This window comes from Chelonia mydas, chromosome 1 (genome assembly GCF_015237465.2).
Source record: "Chelonia mydas isolate rCheMyd1 chromosome 1, rCheMyd1.pri.v2, whole genome shotgun sequence".
Classification (NCBI taxonomy): domain Eukaryota; kingdom Metazoa; phylum Chordata; order Testudines; family Cheloniidae; genus Chelonia; species Chelonia mydas.
Window position 1 is genome coordinate 201,521,420 of NC_057849.1, and position 17,995 is coordinate 201,539,414.

Genomic DNA, 17,995 nt, shown 5'->3' on the forward strand with positions numbered 1-17,995 from the left:
TATGAGTCAGTTTCTTTAAACTCCCAGAAGACATTGAAGTGATGAATAATCCTCTATCCCTACCCTTAGCTCCCTGTGTTCTGGAAAGCTGCTAACTCTCAAGGGTCTCTGAGCTATCTAGTTATTCCCTTCAATTCTTCCTATCTTATAAATGCTCCTAACTCTGCAGGATACCCTAACTCCCCTTCTTTATAAGGTAGTGAGAGCTAAGAGGGAGGGACAATCTAGTAGCTCCAGGACCCAAGCCGTAAGCATGACCCTTTTAAAATGTGAGTTTGAAAAGTCCGTTCACCTGTGGCAGTAACAATCTCTTCCAGGAAAGTACCACTAATTTCTGCAGAATCTAGCTTTCTTTTTTTACGGCTACTACTGAGAACCCTGTGACCAGCAGCAGCCAAACATACAGAATCAGGTCAACATCACTGTCTTGGGAATGAATGTCCCTTCTCCCTTTCAGCAGTCAGAAGGGGCAGGAACACACAAGGGGTTTCAAAATGATCAGCTCACCTACTAGCCAGAGGCTAGAAGAGATGGAACCACTAAGCAAAATCTTCAGACAGCACCTGTGTTCCCTCTAAGCTACGTGGTTGCACAGCTGCCCAGCAGTTAATCAAGTGGCACGCACTTCATTAGCAGAGACGTGCACATCTGGCAACAAGTGTTCAGGTGCCCCTCCCACCGCTGCTTTGCGGCCACATTGCTCCTGCTCTCTGCCTCGGAGCCCTGATGTCGGTGTCCCCCTCGCCCACCTCCTCCCTGCTCATGTTCACCCATCTCCACAGAGCTGGGGGAGGGGACAGGGCTCAGGAGCAGGAGAGCTGATGCGGTCTGAGGTCTGAACAAGCCTTCCAGTGGTGAGTGAGTGCCTTAACAAGACAGCACACAGACTCACAGACTTCCCCAGCAGCCAGCGCACACACACGCACCCCTACCTCCCAACACATACTTCTTGTTGTTGTTACTTCTTGGTACTTCCTCCAATGCACATATATTCTCTGTAATTTTATTGTTTCAAAGTGTGTTATTTTAGTTTTTTGACTGGTCTATGCATTTCAAAATTTTTATTTCTCTCTTATGCTTAAATTTAATTCTTTGAGTAGTGAGTTCTAAAATGCCTAACCTGCCCTGACTGGAGTAATTATCGCTATAGTAACTTTTTAAAAATATATATTATATCCAGGTTTTTTGTTTCTACTGGTGGTGCACACCGCACATTATCTCGATATTGGTGCACATAACAAAATTCGTTCTGCCCTTGGATGGAAAAAATTTAGAGGGAACGTTGGACAGCACCCTGGTATTAATTCCAGTTTTCTTCTTTTCCCAACAGCTGAAGGGGAGTTGGGGAGCCCCTTGATTTCTCACTTGGGCATCACCCCTGGACAGTGGAACCACTGATTTAGTTTAATCTTGCAACTATTAGATGTATGGTACATTTTTCAAATTCATGAAGGATGGATGGATGAGTTAAAAAAAGAACCCACTAGCACAAATGTGGTAGGCACTTCCCTAGAGATACCTAGAAGACAGGCCCCTACCCTAAGGAGCTTGCAAGAAGTAGGGGAGGAACTAGAAAAGGAAAAATATAACTGACATGTTAGAATACATTTGGAAAAAGAAAACAGATAAAAGGGTGCAGAGCGTGAGAAAAGAGGAAGCAGATGATGGAGAACAAGGGCTCATCCACATGGGGGTATAAATCTGATTGCTTTGATCTGCCTTATTTAACATGCAACACACAAGCTGCACTAATAGCTTGCACCTGGGATGGCTGTGCTCTTTCAATTCGCATCCGAATTGTATGGCGGTGGCTTGAGACATACTAAATGCATGGCATTCTCTGGGGAGATCCTATGGTCCTTTGCTTCACTGCTGAGCAGTTTGCATTCTGAGATTTTTTTTCACTGGGTATTGTGGGATGCATAGCAGAAGCCAGGTGGGTTCAGATTTTTTAAAAATCCCATGTTTCCACCATCTCCAAAGCATACTTCCTTTCTGGTGCCATTTTGAATTGCTATCAGCAGTATGGACCAACAATGCTCCACACCACTTTGCTGGCAACTGCAACCTTTTGTGAGATATGTGCTGAACTAACCCTGGACTTGCAGTGGCAGCATACCAATGTGTGGTGCCCCATGCTAGTGGAGAAGGGAGTTGCCAGTGCCAGCTGGAAGCTGACCACCCCTGAATTTTAGTAGTCTGCAACAAGCCAAGTCATTTGAGGCCATCCCAACTAGACATACAAAATGATGGGGTCTAAATTAGCTGTGACCACTCAAGAAAGAGATCTTGGAGTCATTGTGGATAGTTCTCTGAAAACATCCACTCAATGTGCAGCAGCAGTCAAAAAAGCAAACAGAATGTTGGGAATAATTAAGAAAGGGATAGATAAGACAGAAAACATCATACTGCCTCTATATAAATCCATGGTATGCCCACATCTTAAATACTGCGTGCAGATGTGGTCACCCTATCTCAAAAAAAGATATACTAGAATTGGAAAAGGTTCAGAAAAGGCAACAACAATTATTAGGAGTACGGAACGGCTACCATATGAGGACAGAATAATAAGACTGGGACTTTTCAGCTTGGAAAAAAGATGACTAAGGGGGAATATGATAGAGGTCTATAAAATCATGACTGGTGTGGAGAAAGTAAATAAGGAAGTGTTATTTACTCCTCATAACACAAGAACTAGGGGCCACCAAATGAAATTAATAGACAGCAGGTTTAAAACAAACAAAAGTATGTTTTCACACAACGCAGTCAGCCTGTGGAACTCCTTGCCAGAGGATGCTGTGAATGCCAAGACTATAACAGGGTTCAAAAAAGAACTAGATAAATTCATGGAGGATAGGTCCACCAATAGCAATTAGTCAGGGTGGGCAGGGATGGTGTCCCTAGCCTCTGTTTACCAGAAGCTGGGAAGGGGCAACAGGGGATGGATCACTTGAGGATTACCTGTTCTGTTCATTCCCTCTTCCGACAGTGGCCAATGCCAGGTTCCCAAGACAGGATACTGGGCTAGATGGACCTTTGGTCTGACCCACTATGGCCGTTCTTATGTCATGTAGGTGGTGTGATGCTACTATGGTTATGGTACTGTTGCACTGGGTTACAAAGCTTGGTAATGCTCCAATTATTGATGGCTTTGCACACATGGGATTCCCAAATTGTATTGGGGCAACTAATGGGATTCGTGTGCCTATTTTCCCCTCCTCTCACATGTTCTGGATATTAAAAAGGCTATTTGCTTAGCTGGAGTTGATTTTATGACTGAGGGAGTTGTGCAGTCTCATATAGTTACAATAAAGATGGGCCATACTGCCACCAGCACTTCAGTCTACTAGAAACCAACCTCTTTCACACTGTTGTGGACTCTTTGCCTGGGTGAGAGAGATGTTTTGAAGATTGCTTAGTATTATGGAGTTGTGGCCCTTTCTTTAGATTTTCAGAAGAAATAATTTAAGTATTTTAGTTCCGTTATAGGCAGGGCTCAGAATTTATAAACAGAAGGGGGTATTTCTCCATGGTGCTCAAAGGGCTGGTTGATAACTGCAGCAGATTTCTAAACCTAAATCAGGGTACCCTAGCAGGGTCCATGATGCTAGGATCTTTCAGAAAATTCAGCTTCCCTTGGAAGCCTGGTCCAGAGCGTAACTAACCTTACAGCTGCAAAATATTCCTTAATGTTACTAAATCCCCCTTGCTGCATATTAAACCCCTTATTTCTTGTCCTATCTTCCGTGCACCTGGAGAACAATTGATCACCGTCCTCTTTATAAGAAGTCCTTAACATATTTGAATGCTGTTAATCGGGTCCCTCCTTAGTCATCTTTTCTCAAGACTAAACATGCCCTCTTTTTTTTAACCTTTCCTCATAGGTCAGGTTTTCTAAACCATTTATCACTTTTGTTGCTTTTCTCTGACCTCTCTCCAATTACTTCCCATCTTAAGTGTGGCACCCAGAGTTGAACACAGTACTCCAGCTGAGGCCTCAACAATGCTGAGTGGAGCTGGACAGTTTCTACCCAGGTCCTACATAAGACACTCCTGTTAGTACACCCCAGAATGATACTGGCATTTTTCGCTTATGGGTAGAGGAAGTGGAACATTGCGGCAAGCCTTAATTTGTCTTGTATCTGTGCCTAGGTTTTTGTAAATCCTTATGAATTATTTAAAATTTATGGATTTTCCATATTAACTCTTCAGAAAGAATCACCAATGCAGTTTATCATAAAAACTGTTAAAAATTCAATCTATTACATAGCATCCAGAAATAAACCTTTAATTACAACAATAATGAAACAAATTCAAACTGACACAGTGCAGGGTAGAACACAAGGGAGGAGGAATTCAAGTCACAGGCAAGTATATGTCTTGCTTCTACTACTTCTTGTTCTTTGGCCATCTGGTGTTAAGGGGCTAGACTCAAAGTTATCAGGGGCATTCAATGACTCAAGAGAGCCTCGTTTTTGCTGAAAAGAGCCAGGCTGTTTCACTGGCCTGAGCGTCTGTAAAGGGAATGGCCTCAGAGCATGGCTGTAGCAAACATTCTGTATTGTCCCAAAGCTGCAGAGTATGACTAGGCCCCGGTTTACAGCACTGCATTGCCTACTCTCCTGGGCCACTTTGATGCTGTCTCTGACCACCCCAACAATCTCAACAATCTCTCTGGACAGCTCCATTTCTTTTCCCCTCTCCATTCTCAAGTACAGCCTCCATCTTTCTGCTGTTTTGGGGGACTCTGCTGTGGCTGTGAGAGTAAGGAAAATCTCAAACGGTTATTGTTCAGATTCCAGAGGGGCTATGATAGCATTTTTAATATGCCTTTCTGACTTTTCTTCCCAGTCTTGTGGGAACCTCAGAGTTCGAAAGTGGTGCACACATGAGGAGGACTGTACTGGAATTTTTTTCCGTGAAGTATATGCTGTTTGGGTTTGCCATTGTGCCTTGGAGGCTCGGAATTACCTTCCTGGTTTGGCTTTGCAGTTTTGCTGTGCCTTGTAAGTGCTTGCATGGTCTCAGAGAGGTAAGTGGGAGGCATTCAGAGGTGAACTAGATAGTAATCCCCTCCTCCAGCCCCTTTAGGCTGTCCTGACTCTCAGTGTTACACTGACGCTGGTGTTTGGAGGCAGAGAATAGCCTTATTCAATAAAGCAAAGGGCAGACCAGTGAAATACCCTGAAATGATTCACCAAGCAGGAGTGGAAGGACATTATGAGCTATACCAGGGGAATGATCATAAAGCTATCCCACATAATGTCCAGACCACATTGAACAATTCTTCTTTATCTCCCCTGAAGAAGTGGTGAAAGTGCAAAAAAAAAAAAGTGTTGTTCTTCAGACAATCAGCGCATTTGCCTTCTCTATGTAAGCTTGCGAAAAAGCCATTAAGAGCTTTGTTATCCCTAAGGTAAAGCACTTTTCCTGGAAGAGTGCGTGTTACAGGGCATTTATACCTCAGCCAGGAGCAGGAGTCTTAATACCTTGATGGACATGCAATGTCCATGTCTACCTCATGTAAAGTGAGAATACTAACCAAAACTTCTTTTTCTGTAACCATTGGCTCAAACTGTTGAATTTTGCACGTTTTCATTATTTGAATCTGCCGTGGGAGGGAGTGCGGGGTGCAGACTGCATACTGCTGGCTGCCATTTTGAGCTGGCAAACGGGGTTTGGGGAGGGCATTCACTGGGCAGGATAGATGCAGGAAATCAAAAGGAAAATAAGTAGATAGGGATGTGCCTTCTGTGGTGTGATCTTGAACACAGTTGATAGTTGGGGCTTTAGCACGAGACATAAGCCAACTGCCCAGCCGGAGCAGCTGCCATTTTGAAAACATGTACTAGAGACACAGTGTGGGTGCAAGGAGGTGGGGACTGGAGACTTGATGGCTTCTAGCTCACATCCAACAAAAATATCTGCGGCCATGGAGCACCAGGAACTGAAGCTAGCATGGCAGTATAGCATAATATGTTTTAAACAGATACTTACATGCTGAGGTTACATCCAATACTACCCTAGGTTTCTGGCAGGGAATCAGGCTCACTTCCTACTCAGCCGTCAGGGTCTGAGCCCCAAAGAGATCCTGGCTTTCCAGGGACAGCTCTTCACTACTCAGTCTGAGGACTCTTGGTGCTCATCCTTGAGGTATCAAGGTGGGCAGCAGGGTCCACAACCTTGTAGGGTTCAGTGGTGGTGTAATTGATCAAAATCCTGTGTAGCTCCTCAAAAAAACACAGATCACATTTCCACTGCTGTACCTTTTCCTGGCATCCTTGGTTGTAAGGTACAGTACATTCTCCTCAGCTGTTTGCTCTATTATCCTGCACTAGTTGGTGTCCCAGTTGTGAGCCCTCACGGATCTCTACTTAGCAGTGTGCACAAAAAGAGCTTTATTTCATTAGCTGGCCACAAGAGCTCCCTGCACCAATGCTTCTCCCCAGGTGGCAATAAGATCCAGGGTTCCAGCATGGCTCCAAGAGGCTGCTGGAGGCATGTTGTAAGTTTTCTGAAGAACTATTGCAGCAATGCTGATATAGTCAAATCCAGGAGCAAATAGATCAATTCTGGCACCACGCCTGTTTTTAAATGGGGGAGGAGGCACCCAGTCAATGAGACACCAGAGCAGTGGAGGGTACACAGGTAAACAGACATGTCAGTAATGGCTGCCTGCATAGCTGTGTGAGATAGCAATCGGAGGACTACTAAAGTAGGGCACAGCAGCACTGTGTGAATAAACAATATACCGAACTAACTCAATTTTTATCAAATTTAGTTCACTTTGAGGAACTCTGAGGAATTGTCACAGATTGAAGAGTCACTAGAGGAGGTTTTGGAATTAATTGAGAAACTTAACAGTAACAAGTCACCGGGACCAGATGGCATTCACCCAAGAGTTCTGAAAGAACTCAAATGTGAAATTGCAGAACTATTAACTATGGTTTGTAACCTGTCCTTTAAATCAGCTACTGTACCCAATGACTGGAAGATAGCTAATGTAACGCCAATATTTAAGAAGGGCTCTAGAGGTGATCCTGGCAATTCCAGACCGGTAAGTCTACCATAAGTACTGGGCAAATTAGTTCAAACAATAGTAAAGAATAAAATGGTCAGACACCTAGAAGAACATAAATTGTTGCGCAAAAGTCAACATGGTTTCTGTAAAGGGAGATCATGTCTTAATAATCTATTAGAGTTCTTTGAGGGGGTCAACAAACATGTGGACAAGGGGGATCCAGTGGACATAGTGTACTTAGATTTCCAGAAAGCCTTTGACAAGGTCCCTCACCAAAGGCTCTTACATAAATTAAGTTGTCATGGGATAAGAGGGAAGATCCTTTCATGGATTGAGAAAAGGTTAAAAGACAGGTAACAAAGGGTAGGAATAAATGGTAAATTTTCAGAATGGAGAGGGGTAACTAGTGGTGTTCCCTAAGGGTCAGTCCTAGGACCAATCCTATTCAACTTATTCATAAATGATCTGGAGAAAGGGGTAAACAGTGAGGTGGCAAAGTTTGCAGACAATACTAAACTCCTCAAGATAGTTAAGACCAAAGCAGACTGTGAAGAACTTCAAAAAGATCTCACAAAACTGAGTGTGCAACAAAATGGCAAATGGAATTTAATGTGGATAAATGTAAAGTAATACACATTGGAAAAAATAACCCCAACTATACATACAATATGATGGAGGTTAATTTAGCTACAACTAATTGGGAGAAAGATCTTGGAGTCATCGTGGATAGTTCTCTGAAGACGTCCATGCAGTGTGCAGCGGCAGTCAAAAACACAAACTGGATGTTAGGAATCATTTAAAAAGGGATAGAGAATAAGCCGGAGAATATCTTATTTCCTTTATATAAATCCATGGTACGCCCATATCTTGAATACTGCGTACAGATGTGGTCCCCTCATCTCAAAAAAGATATACTGGCATTAGAAAAGGTTCAGAAAAGGGCAACTAAAATGATTAGGGGTTTGGAACAGGTCCAATATGAGGAGAGATTAAAGAGACTAGGACTTTTCAGTTTGGAAAAGAGGAGACTAAGGGGGGATATGATAGAGGTATATAAAATCATGAGTGGTGTGGAAAAAGTGAATAAGAAAAAGTTATTTACTTGTTCCCATAAGAACTAGGGGCCACCAAATGAAATTAATGGGCAACAGGTTTAAAACAAATGAAAGGACATTCTTTTTCACACAGCACGCAGTCAACCTGTGGAACTCCTTGCCTGAGAAGGTTGTGAAGGCTAGGACTATAACAGGGTTTAAAAGAGAAGTGGATAAATTCATGGAGGTTACACATCCTTTAATGGTTATTAGCCAGGATAGGTAAGGAATGGTGTCCCTAGCCTCTGTTTGTCAGAGGGTGGAGATGGATGGCAGGAGAGAGATCACTTGATCAATACCTGTTAGGTTCACTCCCTCTGGAGCACCTGGCATTCGCCACTGTCAGTAGACAGGATACTGGTCTAGATGGACCTTTGGTCTGACCCAGTATGGCCATTCTTATGAAAGAGGACTCCAGAATTCATAATAAATGCAGAGTCCGTGAGCTATAATGAAATGTGTCACAGTGCACTTAATCTGGCTTTAAAACTCCCATGTACCCAAGGCCTAGGAGAGTTCCAGTAATAGATCATGGGGTAAGGAAAAAGAAAAAATGTAATGAAGCAAGGAAGGGAAAGAATATAATAAAAATGAGAGTTAAGTCACTTTTCAAAAAATTAATGAACAGAATGCTGATTGACAATATGCCATCAAATACAATACAATCACCACACAGTTTTTCTTTTAAAGCGAAGGGGAGGAGGGGGGACACACAAGTACTTTTCACTCTGGCTAGTAGACTGAAGTCCTCAGGTTAGGGTTTATCTGGTAAATTTTTCAAACTTTGCTATTAAAGTTTTGGAGTAGAAGGGAACTGTTTTACAGACAGGCCAGTTAAACTCTGAAGTACTTAAATTTTAGAGGTTGAAAGCAAAGTGAGCAGGATTTAAAGAAAGCTGCCAGGAGACCTGTCCAAATGCCTCTTCTCAGAGCTGGAGCTCGCTCAGCCAGCAGAAACTCTCCTGGGGCACTCCTTCACCAAATATCTGGGCAACAAAAGCTGTAATATAGAGTATTACCCACAGGCCCTTGGCTACCTGGCTAACCCCCCACAGAGCTGATAGGTTCTAGTACCTGACCCTATTCAGCTCCTTGAAATTCTCCTTGGACTACAAGAAAACTAACTCATAATTGTACCCACTGAGTGCTTAAAAATGTAAGCACTGAAGTATTTAGTTAGCTCAGCTAAGAGCTATTGTGCCTCTACCAGCTTATATTTTAAAGAGATCCAATGCAGCCTAGACTCCTTTTTCCATGTATTTCTTTTTATAAAAACCTAGGAATTTCCTCCACAAAAACTTTGTAAATCCCTAGTTAAAGTAGTTCCACTGGTTAATCTACAAATGCATAGTAAGAACTTTACAGTTAACAAACACTAAGGATTAGTAAAGTATGGACATGACCAGTACAAGTAATTATAAACATCCCACTATGAGTGTTGCCTACCTTTAAAAATTCACCTTACACATTTCACAACCTTGACTCTGACCATAATACGTATTTACAAACTTAATATATACACATTTATTTATACTGTGATAGCACCAGGAGTCCACAATGCACTAGCCACTGTACTAATCGTATAAGTTACATAGCTAAATACATACATATTAGTTGAACAGGACATGCAGAACCATACAATATTTGTATGTGTGTCTTAGTTAGGGCCTGAGCAGCAAGATTTGACTGTTTGCACTTGCCAGCTAATCAGCCTTTAAACAGAGTTTACCTAAAACATCTGGCAAATATTGGTTTTAAACCCAGCATAGATGGGACGCTACTGAGGAGGGAATGGCTTTTAAAAGTACTAATTCTTCTCTGAAGGCTTCACCACTATGTGTGAGTTGTGACTTGTAGTAGTGAAACCCACAAGCATTGTACCAAACTTGGACTTAATGAGAAACTAAGTACTTTATTTTGTACATCTCTTAGCACTTACGTCAGCAAAACTTTTGTCGGTCAGGGGTGTGAAAAAAAAAACAAACAACAACCCTGACTGACATAAATTTTGCCAGCATAAGCGCTCGTGGGCACAGCGATATGTGAGCGAGAGACATTCTCCCACCAACATAGCTACCGCCACTCTTTGAGCTGGTTTTAAAAAGTCAGCAGGAGCGCTCTCTCCCATCAGCATAACATGGGTAACATGAGCACTCGTACAGCAGCACAGCTGTGTTGCTGTAAGTTCGTATGTGTAGACATGGCCTCAGTGTTATACTCATTGGTCCCTGGGAAGCATTTGACCTAGAAGCACACAATACATCTTGAGGCCTTTGAATGCAAAATGCCTATGAGAGAACTAAAATACTTAAAATATTTCTTCTGAAAATCTAAAGAAAGGGCCACAACTCCATAATACTAAGCAATCTTCAAAGCATCTCTCTCACCCAGGCAAAGAGTCCACAACAGTGTGAAAGAGGCTGGTTTCTAGTAGACTGAAGTGCTGGTGGCAGTATGGCCCATCTTTATTGTAACTATGAGAGACTGCACAACTCCCTCAGTCATAAAATCGAACGTCACCTAAGCAAACAGCCTTTTTAATATTCAGAACATTTGCATGGATGGGAAACTGGTACCGCTCTATGTTTATAATACTTTGCACTTCTGCTGCACTTTTCATCTTAAGCCCTCAAAGGACTTTTCAGTGACGTTGTAAGGTTTAGTACCTATGAAGTATTACACAAAGTCTACTGATGCAGAGGTTATTCCAAAAGTCAAATGCAGAACTGGAAATAGAATCTAGAAGTCCTAACTGCCAACTGCTCTGATCTTTACTCCTCTCTCCCTACATTTCAGTCACTAACATTAATGTATCCTGCTTTCAAGGTACTGACTGCAGGTATCGTCTTCAGGTATCTCCTCCTGGGGAAAGAAAACACACTACACTAACAAGCTATAGCTCTATTAAATGCTATTTCAATCCATAAATCCATTTTGCAATGTGTCCTGATGAGAACTTGAGACTTATTTTACCATTTAATCTCTACCAGAGTACTCTATCAAGACCCTTTCAAGCTGAATATTAACCCAACTTCACACATACATAAAAGCTAATGTATTTGAGTACCTGCTCTGTTTTACAAGTCATGTAAACTGAGATAGCCAAATATTGACAGTTACTCCAGTGAAACATTTCTGAGTTTTAGGAACAAAAGACAAGCTTCTAGGAAACTTACATTTTTTTCAAATGCTTCTCCAGATGAGAAACTAGGTTCTAGCTACTGGTGAAAGGCATTTCCTCACATCAGTACTGCAGCTGCAGATTTCTAATCAATCAGAATTAAGAATTGAAAGATATTCTGATGGTGTCTAACCAAGGTAAATTTGTCCGTCAAGATAAAATTCCATTCAGGTTAAAGAGTCTATGAAAACATTTATTTGATTGTTTGTCAGACTCCTCTCCCATAAACTCTACTGAATGACTCTGGAAAAAATCCAGAACTGTTTGCCTTATGTTCCTTCAGCTGTTCAGCTCCTGACCAAGCAATTTCACTGTTCTTCATGTACTGATAGCTAGTTCACCACAGCTCTTTACCACCTTCAACTGTGTGTAAGTGTGCCTCCTCTTTTCTACACTGAAAGGCAAAAGTGAGAGAAATCAGCAGGTTCTCTCCTCCTGTTCTCTTCCTACTTTGTCTCCTCTGAACTCTGTGTGCTACTCTGAAGCATGACAAGCAGAGAAGTTTGTAAACAGACACTTGAAGGCTTCACTTACTTCCTCTTTCATTCCACCCATATTTCAATTCCCTTACATAGACACACACTGGCTCTGTCCCCTCTGTACTCAGACAAGCTGCTTATCTGTCCTAAAAGAAAACCTCAAGCAACCCCACATTGCACCATCTCTGTGGCATGCACACTCTTAGTTCTTGTCTGGATTAGAAATCCCATGCCTGGATAGGTCCCTTTCCAATTCTCTTGAATCCTACTTAAGTCCCTCCCGACGAGCAACAGGACAGAACAAGGAATAATGGTCTCAAGTTGCAGTGGGGGAGGTTTAGGGTGGATAGTAGGAAAAACTTTTTCACTAGGAGGGTCAACAACTTTTTCACTAGGAGGGTGAAGCACTGGAATGGGTTACCTGGGGAAGTGGTGGAATCTCCTTCCTTGAGGTTTTTAAGGTTAGGTTTGACAAAGCCCTGGCTGGGATGATTTAGCTGGGGATTGGTCCTGCTGTGAGCAGGGGGTTGGGACTAGATGACTTCCTGAGGTCCCTTCCAACCCTGATATTCTATGAAAACAACCTTTTCATGTCACAAGCACTTCTGTACAATTCAGCTCAATTGCTTACACTTGCAGATGTTTCTAATTTTGGTTCATTTGATCAAGCATTAGTCAATGTTTCAGAAGAAGAATTACAGATGTAACATTTAACTCAAATACCTTGAGGTATATTTTTGTTTGCTTTTATTGCTTTTGATCTGCAAGATGCAGTCTCTGGAGGGACAGCTCCTCAAAGCACACTGGGGAAGATTTTCAAAAGCACCTCAGTGATTGCCACTGACTTTCAAGAGGACTTTTGCTCTTAAGTCACCTACACAATCTGCAAGACTACTCTTGCTCTGCCTCTCCATCCCCCAGAGCAACGGTGGAGGTGAGGAGGCAGACCACCCTGGTACTCTGCTACGTTTCGACAAAAAAAAATTGTTGACTCTCATAGATTTGACAGAACAATTTGCTCGGCGAAATTGGCATTTTCCGATGAAACAGTTTCAGTGGAAAATTTCTGAGCAGCTGTAGTGCTTATTCACTTTTCTTGAATGTAGTGGCAAATATAGGGGAAGGATGCACTAGGGCTAGAAGTTACTGTCAATAATTGCTGATTTAGAAAACTAAGATACCAAAAAACACGTTCCTCCCAAAATGTGGGCAGAAAAGGAGATACTCCTTCCTCCAGCACCAAAATCCTAATAATGTCTCCTAGATGCCAAAAGCCAAACACAGAATTCCAATGCCTTTGTAGGCTGCCAAAGCTGCTTCTAAGCCCTCAACATCTCTAGCAACTTGACAACTTCTAAAGAGTAGTGTTATGCATTTTCAATACAAAAATCTACAATGCACAGAAAACTGAAAACCTGGGGGCTGCCTAAAATAAATTTCATGTAGAAATAAACACCACAATTATATTCTTAAAATCAGCTATAGTATCTCACAGAGTAAGGGGCAGTGGATCAAGAAGACAGAAACTCGTTATGACTTTAATAAGCAAGCAGCTCAACTGATTTTTGTGGTGTTTAAGTCTTTTCTCAATCACTATATGCCATAGGAAGTAACAGTAAGTACGTGGGTTGCCACATAATAATGAGTTAAACTGCGGGTAAGTAGATACTTGCCTCTTATCTGCCATACTCATTAAAATCAACATGCGGCACTTTTCTTCTGTCCTATAAATTGAGCAGCTGAAAATACCCGTCAAAAGATCATCCAGAAGTAGGTCCAGGGAATCTATTAGTGTCTCTGTTCTAGTCATTCCACTCAGTGCCGGAGTTCAGTTAGCCTCTTCAGTCATATAATTTACTCTTTGCAGGTTTAGTACTAGCAATATTGTTTGGGAAAGACGGGGGAAGGGGAAGGGTCTGTGTGTATAGGTATAGCAACACTCTCATAATAAATTATTTAAATATCTACTCCCCAGTCACCATAAGGCTTAACTTCAGAACACTGTCTGCCTTTCTACCATACAGATTGCCTTATTTTACACAGTTCAGAAGCAATGATCAAGAGAAAAAACACAACAGAACACCCACGATACAGTTCAGTCAGTTTTCTCCATCCTTCCCAGCATCAAAAAGTTTACTCTGAACCATCTCACAGAAAATGAATGCCATAGAATGGAAAGTGTGGGCAGAAGTTTTGCCTAGCTAGTTTATCCATCTGTCACTTAGCAGGAAAGACTTACTTCCTCAGAAGGCTGTATTATTGAGCAACAAGCAAATGCTTATCCTTTTCTGAAACTTCTACTTAGCACTTGCACCAACCTCCTCTGGTAACCACAAACAGCACATTTTGAGGACTCTCTTAGAGAAGGCAACTCATAACAGAAGTTAATGCATATCCTAGATATTTGTAGTATCACTGCAAACATAGACCAGCATAACTAATTCCCAGGCAAAAAGCTTTGCTGACCTGCAGCTAAGGTTAAAAAAACTATTACTTCAAGAAGTAACCATAAAAAGAGAACGTACTTTACTGACGAAATAAACATTCACCTAAAAATTTAAAGTTACAGTTCTACTTCAGAAAATACAGACAGGTAAAATTAACATACACACACCAGCTCAGTCTATGTAGCACTATAAGCAACCAACACTGTAGAGAATACACACATACAATTTGTGGGGCATACTGAAAATGTTAGCCACAGCTTTGTTTGTATATGTAACTGTTTTTGTCTATGTATCTAGACTAAATTATTATTTATTTGTATTATCATAACACCTAAGAGTCCCAGTCATGGCCCAGGATCCCACTGTGCTAGGCGCTGTACAAACACAGAACAAAAAGATGTCCTTGTCCTGAACACTACTGGGATGCTTTGTCATCATCCCACTAGCCATTGCTTTTTCCTTACAAGTGCCATTGTTTCACAATCTGTGTAATAAGACCTGTATAACTGATACAGGGAATATTTGGGAATAGAGTGGAATGAGTAACCAGCATACTGAAGCCAATCAGGAGTTAGATAAGTATTCCTTACTCGGAGCCAGATATCAATGTCCAACACTAAGCTAAGGAGTCTGTGCAGCTATTGTATAATTAAGAGTAAAATATTCTAGTTGTGTTACTAATGAGATTAACTGATGTGCATTTTGCATAAAGAAAGATAGTCTAAAATTTTTTGGCTGTTCTCAGGCAGCGGTACAGGGCAGAGCTAAGATTGTTGGGGTGACAGAATAATTTCCTCAATTTATTTTTTTCTAATTAAAAGTGAAATATTATTTGTGTTACCATAGCACCTAGGAGTCCCAGTTATGAACCAGAACCACATTTTGTTCTGTCTGTACAGCACCTAGCGCAAAGACAGACTGTAAGCTCTTTGGGGCGTGGACTAAGTATAAAACAAGAGACAACAAACAGCTAAAGAGAGAGAAGGGAGTACAAGGAAACAATGAGACGATATTGGTCAGCACAATACGCTGTGGTTTCAGCACACCTTGGCCTAACCCTTAACTTTGTAGCTTTCTAAAAACACAACTGTTAGCTGGGAAATTTAACATTCCACATGGTCCTGTCAAGAGGTCCTGGACTGGCTTCCAGAGAGGAAGGACGTCCAGTCTGATCTTTCCATTAAACGCTGGAGGCTATCAGAGCAAATGGAGAAGAGATACTCTCAGGAACCTTTTAGATACCACATCAAAGCTAAGGTGCTACAGCAAAACTAGAAGAATACCCAAGACAATGACTGGGGCTTTAGTAATGAGTTAGGTATATGTGCATTCTGTGAAGAGCTGGACAGCATTTTTGCCTGAGAGGCCACCATGGAACCCTGATTTATCTATGGACCCTATTTACTCAGTGATTCATTTACCCAGATAACATTATGTTCATGCCAGGCAATGGTAACCCTCAATGTATCTCTATAATGGTGACTTCTAGCAGTGCAGGTCAGTAAAATCCACTCAGGCTTCCAATAACTAGCACATTCACTTTAATTAGGATGACTGCCAAACAACAAATTCCATGCAATGCATTTAAATGACTAACATACTGCTAAAAAGCACACACCTCTTTGGAATTTCTAAGGCCCCTATCATTGTGCTGTCTAAGCACTTGGTGTCATCTGTAAGCTTATTTACTGCACAAAATGATTTCTTATAAGCTGCTCAACTACGTAGCCCTTTGTTCACTTCAAAATGCATCCTGGCTCCATTTGTTTCTTAGCAGTTAAATATTTACATCATCATCATTCTTGAAGTTTGTTAAATGTAAGTATGCTCCTCTTACATACTCCTGTGAGGCCTAACATATTTTCACCGCCTTTCTGTACCAAATAATGGCCTTCTACCATGAAAGACTCAAGATTCTGAAGTAGCAGCAAGTTATGTAGAGTCTAACTACTGAAACTTGCATAGATTAAGATACAATACCATGACCTTAAGAGCAATCTCTATTTTACCACTTTGAGAAGATTTTCATCGTCATGCTTACTATGGTAGTGCCTAAGGACCAACCATGGGTCTCCACTGTGAAAAACACTACAATAACAAACTAGTAGACCATCTTATAGATCAGCCTGTTTATTCTGAATCTGCAGAACATACCTCAGAATTAATCTCTTGCCGCAGAATTAAACTCCAGAACCTCATCTTATATGTTAAAAAAGTTAATGTTTATAGCTCTCATATTTGCATTTTGCCATCGATAACCCTGAAAATGTGAACTGAGCACAATCCAACACAGTGAGATCTGCCCAAGCCTGCAAAGAGCCTCAAACAGTTGCTCTGAAGAGGCATGAGCTGCCCCATTCATCTCAGTTAGGGACCCAGATTCCATTGGCATTTTGGAAAAATGCCACATGATTCTAGATTTTTGCTGTGCAATTCACCATTTTGCTCCAACCAGTGCCTGACATTTTGTTTTTTGTCTCCTGCTGGGATTTGTTGCTCTCCAACTTTCCTGACAAGGGAGCAGTTACAGGATTACAGCACATGCTCCTTGTAAGGAACCAAGCAACAGGGGATCAGTGATCCAAAGCTAGGGTCCAGCTTGCAGCAGGAGGGAAAAGGAAGGTGACAATTCAGCAGGAAATATAGGCTAATCTGGTTGGGCTGCCCGTAATCTAGCAGAGCAGCCAAAGTCCAAGGAAACAATGAGATTTACTCGAGATCTATACTACAAGCACTACAGCTGTAACTACACCACTGCAGTGTAGACGGAAGGGAGTCTTCCGTCGCTGTAGTAAATCCATCTCTCCGAGAGGCAGTTGCTAGGTCGACAGAAAAATTCTTCCATTGACCTAGCTTCATCTACATTTGACCTAACTACATCGCACAGAGCATAAAATTTTTCATAGCCCTGAGAGATGTAGTTAGGTAACCTAAATTTTAGGTGTTGACCAGGTCTTAGCAAAAGGACCTATTCTTTCAGATGAGACAGCATTTTAGGAGCTGGATTCACCAGCCTTTCATTATTGTTACAATTATCATGTATCATTAGTAAAGTCACTGGGCAAAGATTTCAAAAATATCTAAATTACTTAGGAGCCCATCCCCCATTTTCAAAAGTGATTTAGGCACTTAGGAGTCAATGTCATTGAAAGTCATAACACTTGAGCTCCTAAGTTATTTTTGAAAATGGAACATAAGCCCTAAGGCACTTAGGTGTTTTCAAAAATCTCTCTCGTATAGACTAGTTATACCACTCCAGTAAAATTGATGTAACTACACAGGGTAACATGGGGAGTTGTACTAGTGTAACTGTATTAGTTTAAATTCACACCTTAACTTACACATGTATAATTTTCTTGAGCAGACATGTCCTTAGATGCTTTTGAAAACATTACTAATCATCTTTTTCTGATAGTGCTACAACATCCAATTGAGCAAGATTTCTTCCAATTTATTAGGGCCAATAAATTAACATAGTTCAACTGCAGAAGACATTTCCAAATATTCTAGGATGGTATGCAATGTTTATTATAATACAAACATAAGCACACACAGCAGAACCATTACCTCCCCACTGAAAAGGGGGAACACAAATATGGAGCCGACACACATCCCTTTTTCTATGCCACTGCGAAGGAATTCCTGTATGGTTGGCTATGGAGGATCATTTCAGGTTCATGGTTTGTCTCCTGTATCAGTGATAAATGATTCCCTAGATCTTGGCATTCTGGGTGGATGTGCGCTGCTGCCATGGATAGAAAGCAGCAAGAATC

At 41.5% G+C, this 17,995-nt stretch overlaps 1 protein-coding gene across 8 annotated transcripts in view; it reads right to left on the reverse strand.

Annotated features, from left to right (window-relative positions):
* Window positions 1-17,995, reverse strand: part of GSK3B (glycogen synthase kinase 3 beta) — a 273,947-nt gene that overhangs the window by 188,974 nt on the left and 66,978 nt on the right. The gene's annotated exons all lie outside the window — the stretch shown is intronic.